Here is a 9,620-nt window from a genome sequence, read left to right as displayed (position 1 = left end):
ATATACTTTTCGATTCTTGTCGTGGACATAAATTTCAACAATGCTGATTACTGAGGGCACACAATGTGCCTGAAACGAAAAGTTGCTACTTACTTGTTTACTATGTGCATTCTTATCCAGACATCATATGAAATCATCTTGGTACTTGCGTTAAAACTTTCCGTTCATAAGGAGATGGTATACAATAAACTTTAGTTGTGATGACATAAATCTCAACTGCATGCTGATTATTGAAACTATGTCAGTACGACAAGGCAAGACAGCCCTATCTTAACCGTGCAATATATCGCATTTCGATCTCTTATCAGACTGCTTCAAACTTTCAATAATCGGCCTGCTGCAATGAAATCCTTATATAGCTTTCATCATTATGATTCTCCATTTGGCCATTCTGGTCAACTAGAGTCCACAAAGACACATTGACTTTAAACGCGCAACAGGGTGAAAGGGAGAGTGCCAGTTTAACTAATAATGGGTTTATTTTCAATGATAAAATTAACCAGTCTCTTTACTGTCACACCTTCAAAGTGGGTGAATGTGTCAGGCAAGAACCCTGATAATCAACAACTTCAGAGCTGCTCTTAATATAGGACTTCTATGTAATGTTCCATCTCCTGTGTACAGTAGGCACAAAACCAGGATTTACATTAGAGGCATCACCTGTGTTAAGGGATACCTTTTATGTCTTACATTATCCGACATTTTTTTTTTGGATTCTTGGAACTAATGATAGAATGCAAGCTAAATTCTGCACCTCAGTGCAGGACCTCTATCATTTACGCTGCTTATACCTAGTTATGCCTGCCAGGTCCTTTGACCATTCGAATCGCAATTTCTCCGAGCTCCAATTTCATCATCAGTAATCACATTGCAAACGCGTGATACCGTCTCATAAAGACAGTAAGCAAAGTAGGTATTTATCAATATTTTTAATTTTATGAGAGATGTCTCTAAAGCTATGGCATTCTGTATCTTGAGAAATGTGACCAGTTCACTCGTTATTGGAAAAGATAAACAGTAAAAGTTGATGCTTCCGCAAGCAAAAATTACAGTTACCACAACTGAAATTTCGATCTCAATAGCATGAATCTTCTGAACTGTAATGAAACAGTTTGATAAAATTTCATTTTCAGGAGCCTTTATCTGCCAATGCTGGTCATACAGAGTCGACAGCGATTGAGTTTCAATGCGTTATCAGGGTACAACGGAGAATACCATTCTAATTCTTGGTTTTACTTTCAATAACATTTCATTTTTATGAGCCTGTATCTGCCAATTCTGGTTATGCAGAGTCGGCAGCGATTGAGTTTCAACACGCTATCAGGGTAAACAGAGAATACAATTTTGATTCTTGGTTTACTTTCAAGGATGGATAAAACAGTCCATTTTCTGTCACACCTTCAGGCATGAACTTTTCAGCTAAGAACTCAAACAAACGACAACTTAGGAGCCACTTGTCATGTATGATTCTTCTGGATTGGTCTGTCCCTTTCGCACGGTAGACCGAGAACCAGAGTTTAAAGTAAAAACATTACATTACCTTTACTCAAGGCTTAGTTTTATATCCTACGCTATGTGATCCCTCTCATAAGATTCTATCAAGCTAATGATTCTGCCGGTAAGTTAATTATGTGGAGTACCACCACATCTATGCTGGGAATTGCCAGGGAGATCCTGCAACTATCCGATTAAGGTAACTCTCACATCGATATAGTGGCAGGCAAAGTGAGTAGGTATCAAAATTTGTCAGGCGAGGACTCAGATAATCTAGATTTCAGGAGGCACTGATGTTTTATATTGAACAGCCACTCTGTATGTGGTATAGCCACTCCTACATGTGATAAGCAGTGACGGCAAGTTAGCGTCTCCAGGAACTGCAAATTTTAGCCAATGGGTAGAGAGGTTATCATAAAGGATAGCCTGCATTAGTTAGCAGATCAATTTTATTAAACCAATGAATTAAAGAAGTATAGAATACATACCTTCTGCAGAGGTCAATATGAAAGGTCTTTATTAGAAGAATTTTATCCCAACACAGGCAAATTAGTCGATTCAATCAACTTCTGACACAGAATCCAAGAGACTTGCTAATAATCAAATTAACGGTAATGTTTAAAGTCAAGTTTCTTGGATGTTGTGACATTGAGTTGATTTCATTAACGGAGCGCTGCGTAGCTTCTTTGAGTAGACACATACGCACGACTGATTGGTGAATGCGTAAACCGCGTTTCCAATATAGAGCATTACAAGTCTATGAAAACATTGAGGCTTTATGCACCGATAGCATGATACACTGAGAAGAGACACATCAACTCCAGAGGAGTTCGGCTGCTAGCAAAATTTTAGGAGAAAGTGGAAACACAACTTCATCCCCACAAATTGAGACCCCGACAGACATCATCGTATTGAGGGAAAGGATGATTTTCTGGTGGATAGTTGTTGAATCTGATTAACGAGAAATAGTATCTAGGACTCACTAATATCATCAATTATTCATAAACAATTACTTGTAAAGATCACTAGATCCGGGCCGCTGGGAAGAAATAGCAGGTTGCGATCTGAGTAGGTACTTACTGTAACAGCACATGGTAACAGCTCATAGTAAGGGTGTGGGAATCATAAAAGGATTATATAGAAATGGATCCAGTTATCTTCGGCTACGATAAAATGGAAACACGCATCAATTAATCTATCTTCATCTTATTATTTCAATTAATCTATCTTCCTCGTATTAATTAAATATTTAAAGCCATAATAACAGTAGCATAACCTGAAATTTAACCTCTGGAGTCGGCGCTCACCATCCATCGCGCGGTTCTACAAGTTATTTTCAAATTCAAATGTGCTTGAAGAATTGAAGGACCCGCTCCTTCTTTCGATTATTTCTCCTTTCGACGTCTATGTAAGTCTGCAAAAGTACCAAAAGTTCCATCTCCAGCGTCTACAGATTTAAATTTTACCTAGTTTAATGGGTTTTATGCTACCATTACTTCCACAGCCGTGCCCCCAGGTCGCCTATTGAGAATACTAGAAAATGAACTATTTACCGTTATTTCTCCCTTATGTCTCATTTATGTCAAAATTCCAAAAATATGTATGAGCTTTATGAATAGAAGTTTCAAAATATCCACAGTTGTATAGGGTTTTTTTCTACGGTTATAGCTGTAGGTTTGTCTAAATAACACGCCCGCCTTCCGCGGCCGGGCGTTTCGCGGGCCTCGAATCTGCCCCGAATCTGCTCATCTGCTCAGCGATTGGTCAATCCATCATCGTCATGTTTTGGGGTCCAAAATTTGTCGTTAAAGCTTAATAACTTTTTTAATATTTAACTAAACTTCAAAAGGGTGGGCATTACGAGTAGAGCTGAGCATATACTCTACCCAAATATTATAGGGTTTTTGGGGTTTACTCTCCGACTTAATTAGTAGGAGAGCTTAATGGACCGCAAACCGTGCAGAAAAGCCCGTCGCGTTGTTTCGTGTAAAACTAGTTAGGCAGCAGCCACCCGTCTTTTTTTTTTTTTTTTTTTTTTTTTTTGGGTCGTCATTTTTTAGAGGGAGTTTTTTAGGATTGGGCCGGGGTGGCTACCGCCACCTAGAATTGCGTTTTTTTTTCCATCATATTTTGCCCGTGACCGATCATGATCATAAAGTTAGGGAATTTGCATTGCGAAGAAAAATGACACCCGATTTTGATTTTATTTAAATAAATGTAATTCAGAGGAAAATCTTTAATATTAGTAGATAGACACTATACACAGAGAGCTTATACTAATGCCTTTTATTGCCACCCGAGCGCTAGTCAGATTCTGTTGTCTTTCCTTTTGTTCTGCTGAACGAATCCCTAGTGTAGGTATACTGCAGCCCAAGCAGCATTTTGACACGAAAATACTGAAATTAGGCTGCAACTGCATGTAACAAAATTGCGTTTTTTTCACTATGAAATCGCATCATTATCGTGATCGTGACCGATCATGATCATTAAGTTAGGGAATTTGCATTTCGAGGAAAAATAACATCTGATTTTGAATATATTTTAATAAATACAATTTAGATGAGCACCTTCAATTGGACTGCATTTTGCAATTTGGAATTGTAGATTCTGGCTCTTATGGAGAAACACTTATGTGCATAGAAAAACTAATGGCACATACGTTGTCTTTAACCGGGCTTGAATGTATAGTTCCAAATTGCAAAATGTAGTCCAATTAGTACATAGACATTACACACAACACTCCGATACTTAAGTCAGCAGTAATTTAAACACGTAATCGCAATTTACAATACAATGTGCCTCGCGGGAATGTTAATATTTTAATCGTAATAGTTCAGTTCTCAGAAATGAACCATGACTTCAGTTTCTGAAGGAACCCCCCCCCCCCCCCCCCCCCCCCCCCCGCACCCCCTGTTTCTGTATGACACTATTGAGGCTTATCTTTCAGAAAACCTGCGCGGAAGTGTTTGTGAGTGTTCATTGTGAGTGATAATCACTTGCATTATAATTCATCGAAACATGCACAAAAAATCCTACAGTAACTTTTTTTAGGGAGGGGGGATGGATTTGGAGTTTCTGTTAGAGCTTTGAACCCCATGGAACATGGATACTCTACAATTTTCGCCTTTGACAGTTCATTTTTGAGGTTCTTTAATTTTCCAAATTCAAGTGGTTGCAGACTTAACGTGGTGTAATTTTTAAAGTGTGTTTTTTACAAGGAAAACTAAGCAAGCACATTTTTCGTGTTTTTCCAGTTCACACCGTAAAAATCTAAAGTCTCACTTATCATTGAGTTTTTTTATCTCTCTAAAATTTAATAAAGTCAGTCAAGAGAATTTTAATTGTTAGATTCAGAAAGGTGGTCTCGAGTTTAGCCAACCCAGAATGCACACGAATGTTCAATTCGTCGGCAAGACTAGAATATTCGACGAATGTTCTATTTTCGTGAAATGTGGAACCACTACCTCTGTCTCAGCCATGAAACACCCATCGACAAAGGGTAACCAACGGCACATATGCTGTTTCTACAATGAGCCAGGCACACTGGTTCCTAATCGCAAAATATGGCCCAATTCATATAATATTCCGAATGTCGCCGAATAAAGTCTTCCTAAAAGTTTTCCGGATACTCAAATGTCGTCGAACACCGTCCGGACAATCACAGCACACCCCACGCTTTCTGTAATCGTATAACAGGTCGCTCACCCAACCGCAATAACCGCACGACGCATTACCCGCTCCTTCATTTCCGAGGATATGCAACCGTGAAAACAGCGAAATCCGAGGCCATTCTCCCCGTAACGATGTGCAACGTGCAATTTCCCGAGCGCTTCGCAAGGGGTAACATTCCTGGCAGGGCGACACCATCCCTGCCCGGCGAGGCAGGTACGGAAGGCGGGTCGCGGGTCGGGTCGGCCGCAGATGCGTAGTGTTCCTGTCCGGCGTGTCACCGACCGCGAGTTTTCAGGGGCACCCGCGCGCCGCGGTCGGTATAGTGGCGCTTTCGCCTACCCCTGCGACGGGTGTCTGTTAGTCTCGCTGTTGAAGCTCGCGCTCGTGACGTAACCCGGGGCTTCGATCCACCCCACGTGCTTTTCGACGAGCTGAGTTCGCTCCCTACTCACTCGAAAGTTTTTTATACCCTATTTTATTGGATTATATCGCTCGATTTTTCCCCGTTTTACCCGCGTGGTTGTTCTGCGGTTAGTGCGACTACCTCTCAGTAAGGGGTTTTTTTTACTTGACGAGTCTTCTCGATTCTAAGTGCTGGTAATAATTTTAGGTAACATTTTAGAGGCTGAAGCATTACGGTAACGGAACAGGGAGATCTAGACGTATTTAACGAAAATTAACCTAATTACATCAGCCTTTTTCTAATTTCCTCCTATATTTTATTTATTTATTTATTTTTTTAAAAAATTTTTTCCAAAAAAAACGAAAGTACATCCTTACTTCAAATTTTGTGAGCGTATTTTGTATGCGTCTTGGAAAATTCAAACTTTTTTCTAAGGCGTTGCGCTGTCATAAATCCTGTCACACATGCCAAGAAGTCAGGCAACCCAAAATGTAGTTAGGCTGGTTCTGGGTGTTTCTTGACGAATTTATATTCGTCGAAATTTTTACTTTTTCTGTCCTGTAAGTGAGATTTTTTGAAATATTGGAGCTTTTGGAGAAAATACCCATCAAATCATTCATTTTAAGTAAAAATCGTCTCAGAATTTATCACGAGAGCTATTGAATAATCAAGTTTTTTTTCTACCCGGTATTGGAGTTCGAAACACATTCTTGTGACTAACTTTCCTATACTTCCCGATTTTGAATGAGAGGAATGAAGTGCAAACCCATTCCTATGTCAAAAAGAAAAAAAAAAAACAGCTATGAAAACAAAAAACCCACGAGGTTTTCATAAATTTAAAATGTCCCTTAACAATGTCCATTCACACTAGAAAAAAAAAAAAAAAACACATTGGATCTAGAGTCCAGACTCTTGAAAACATTGACAAGAAAAAAGACTCTTGATTCAAGCAGATTTAAGCCTAAATCAAAAGGAAATCTGCTCAAATTAAGAGGCTTGGTTCTTGATTTAAGCTTAAATCTGATTGAATCAAGAGCATTTTTTCTTGTCGATGTTTTTAGAGTCTGGACTCTAGATCCAATGTGTTTTTTTTTTCCAGTGCATCCGTGGTACTTCGCCACCCTATCTTAAAATTAGCGAACCGATTCATCCAATGGCAAGCTGGCTTTAAATTATAAAAAAATTGATCGACGGTTACCGATTCTGCGAAAGGAGGTAGTGGTAGTACAATGACAATAATTTCTTATTCTATCCTATGATGTAAACTCATAAGCTTTATAACGCGTAAAGCATAACGCCTGAGGCAGACTTTACAGATTTACAACTTTACAGTCACAGAATTTTAAGATTTTTTTGAAATCGTCCTCGGACTTTTTAAATATTTGAAAAGTGAAGATTTTCCAGTGATTTCCTCCAAAATTTCAAGCCTTCCCGGGAACTTTCCCCAGTTTTAAAAAATGGATTTTAATCAAATTGAACATTTTAGAAAGAGAGAGAGATAAAAAAACATAGTTTTCTAAGAAAAGGTACATTATATCATTGATTTTTCAATTCGGGTTCTTTTAGCCACCCAAATGATCGTGGATGGGTCTTTTGAGAATCATCAAACGAAGAACACGTCTCGCTCTCACGTGGATCGATTCATGTATTTCAACGCCTGGATGCGATGCGACTATTCGTGTTCCTAGGATGCCCGTGTTGCATCTACGAAAAATTGAAGGCGCGCAGAATTCTCATGAGTTCACAGCAGCGTAGCTCGTGTAGCGTCGCGCACGCACAGATTCAAGTCGCTAGGAGATCGGAATTAAGTGGTTTGGATTTGCTGTGTGCATAATTACATGATATTTATTATTATATAATAATTTATATAATAATTATTTGTTTCTAATTATGTAACTATTTTTTGGATTGAATTTAATAGAAAGGTACCAAGTCGCATCAGCTTTGAACCGAGAGGAAAAGTTTTATTCCTTCACGAGACTCACCGTTGAGGATAAAGATAATTAACTATTTTCACTTTCAAAATCCACACCTTCTCGACTTTTAATTTTTGATAGGAGAAAACTTACGACTAGTCGAATTCAAAACTAGTCTCAACTCATTTTTTCTGAAAAGTTATCTTTCTCCTGATCGCCTGGTTTTGTTTTTCTTTTAGACGATGGTCATTTCGGGTGAGGTGCCCATCTTCAGGCGTTTGATCACTTCTGTGCTAGGTTTCTTACTTGTAGCATAGGAGTGATCAAAGACCTGAAGATGGGAAACTCTCCCGAAATGGCCATCGTCTAAAAGAAAAATAAAACCAGGAAATCAGGAGAAAAGGTAATATTTTCTTTTCGATTTATTAAATATAAATCCTGATAAAAATGAAAAAACCAACCAAATTTCAACTCATTTTTTCCCGAATTGCGACTCGGCTGGTGCGTTTCTGGGAAACTCTTGTCTAAAAAGTGCAGCACGTCTGACGCCAATAGGATGTGAATTCTCTGATGTCATCTCTGATCGATAATCGTTTACCTGACCGGTGACATTTTCGCAGTCTGCCTTGCATCAAGCGCTGCGCCATGCAGCGACGCGAGACGAGCCGCCTTTTTATTCCGCCCGATTTATCGTCGCTCCTCTGACTATACGCCGTACCTCAATTTCAACGTGAGCCCTGTTCTCCATATAACTTTATGCTTTCCGGGACTCATGTGAAAATAGAGATATGCCTTTACGTCAGTGGAGCGACGTTATGCGCAAACCGTTAATCGCCGCGCTCGTTTAATGAACCGTGCAGTCATTTAGCGCACTGAAAAAAGAAAAAAAAGGCACTCGATTAATTCATCATTGTTCCCGATCCTGTTTTTTTCTCTCGCGCTAAGGTACGCCTCGTTAGTGTCAATTTGTCAGGGAGCATTTATTGTTCACTTTCTCACGATCGGATCGTATAGTTCGACTTTTAAAAATCAAAGAATCGAAGTTCCTTTTACTTTAAGAGATTTGCAAAAGCTCATCATCAGGGTGTCTATAAGTCCGGAATTACCGCAAATAGTACTGATTTTTTACGGGCGGTCCAGAAATACTGAACAAGTGTGGAAATTCCGCATCAAGAGGGTCCGGAATTGTTGTCATTTTTGTCGCAATTCGAGCGAGAAATTCAAATTTTTGAAATTTTTCGAATTTCGTCAGATGAACGTACTCAAAAAGTACTGAATTTTTCTGTTGAGGAGGTACTGAATTTCTCGGGAATACAATGGAAAAGCACTGTAAAAGTACTGATTTTTGGCCAGCCTGTATTAGTAGACCTTGGACTCCTGAAACACTGTGGCATGGAGATAAGATGTTCTACCGATTCACTTCTGCGACGAATTGTACTTGTAATTACAAAAAAATTAAGGACCCAATAATTTTGTGGCAGATTTGCAGCTTGAAAGTCGGCAAAAAAACATGCCCATTTGCACCAAGATACTAGTCGATACTGCTCACTGGCAAGATAAATTGGATTATTATTAATGCTTTCTAATTTCAAATTACGGAAATTTTGGCGCATCTTTGCTTCCCCTAATTTTTTTTTAGAAATTAGACCAATTCCTTTGTTTCAGCAGTATCAGTCAGTTTACTGAAATTGGATCAGTCGAATCCTGAAGAGAACTTAATTTCGAAAATTTGGTTGCCACTGCTCTTTCCCGTAACAGTGTAACACGGCATCACAGGGAAACAGTGGAATCAAGTCGACCCGAAAATTTGGCGCTCAACCACATCACGCGCTCCAAAAGTTAACCTGCCTCGCGGGTTGCATACTCCACGACGACCAGGCGCAAAGCGGAACCCACCTTCGCCTCGGTGAAACAACCGTCGCGCCCCGAGTAACAATTTAAGCGCATTGAGAGGTATCGGCCCGGCGCGGTTTATTTAGCAAGGGCGCCCGATAACAAAAATATTACTTTCTTTAAAAAAAAAATAAGGTTTCGCCGCCCCGAGTTTCACAGCCCCGAGCCTCGGCCCCTGAAAAATTACAGAACGCAGCCCGCCCGGCGGAGATGCTTTGCAGGATATGAATAAAATTGAGTGC

General features: G+C 39.6%; 1 protein-coding gene across 6 annotated transcripts in view; it reads left to right on the top strand.

Moving 5' to 3' along the window:
* The first annotated feature begins 5,053 nt into the window (after window positions 1-5,053).
* The window catches only part of LOC109031169 (kinesin-like protein CG14535), a 192,767-nt gene continuing 188,200 nt past the window's right edge, over window positions 5,054-9,620 (top strand). For 2 of the 6 annotated variants that reach the window (XM_019042530.2, XM_072298053.1), the window contains exon 1: window positions 5,058-5,763. The gene's annotated coding sequence lies outside the window, so the exon portion shown is untranslated. Of the gene's footprint in view, window positions 5,777-9,620 lie in introns of all 6 variants that reach the window. The other 4 variants (XM_072298057.1, XM_072298056.1, XM_072298055.1 and 1 more) reach the window with 4 other exon arrangements.

This window comes from Bemisia tabaci, chromosome 3 (genome assembly GCF_918797505.1).
Source record: "Bemisia tabaci chromosome 3, PGI_BMITA_v3".
Lineage (NCBI taxonomy): Eukaryota > Metazoa > Arthropoda > Insecta > Hemiptera > Aleyrodidae > Bemisia > Bemisia tabaci.
Note: the sequence above shows the minus strand (reverse complement) of the source record. Positions and strands in the feature narration are given on the sequence as shown.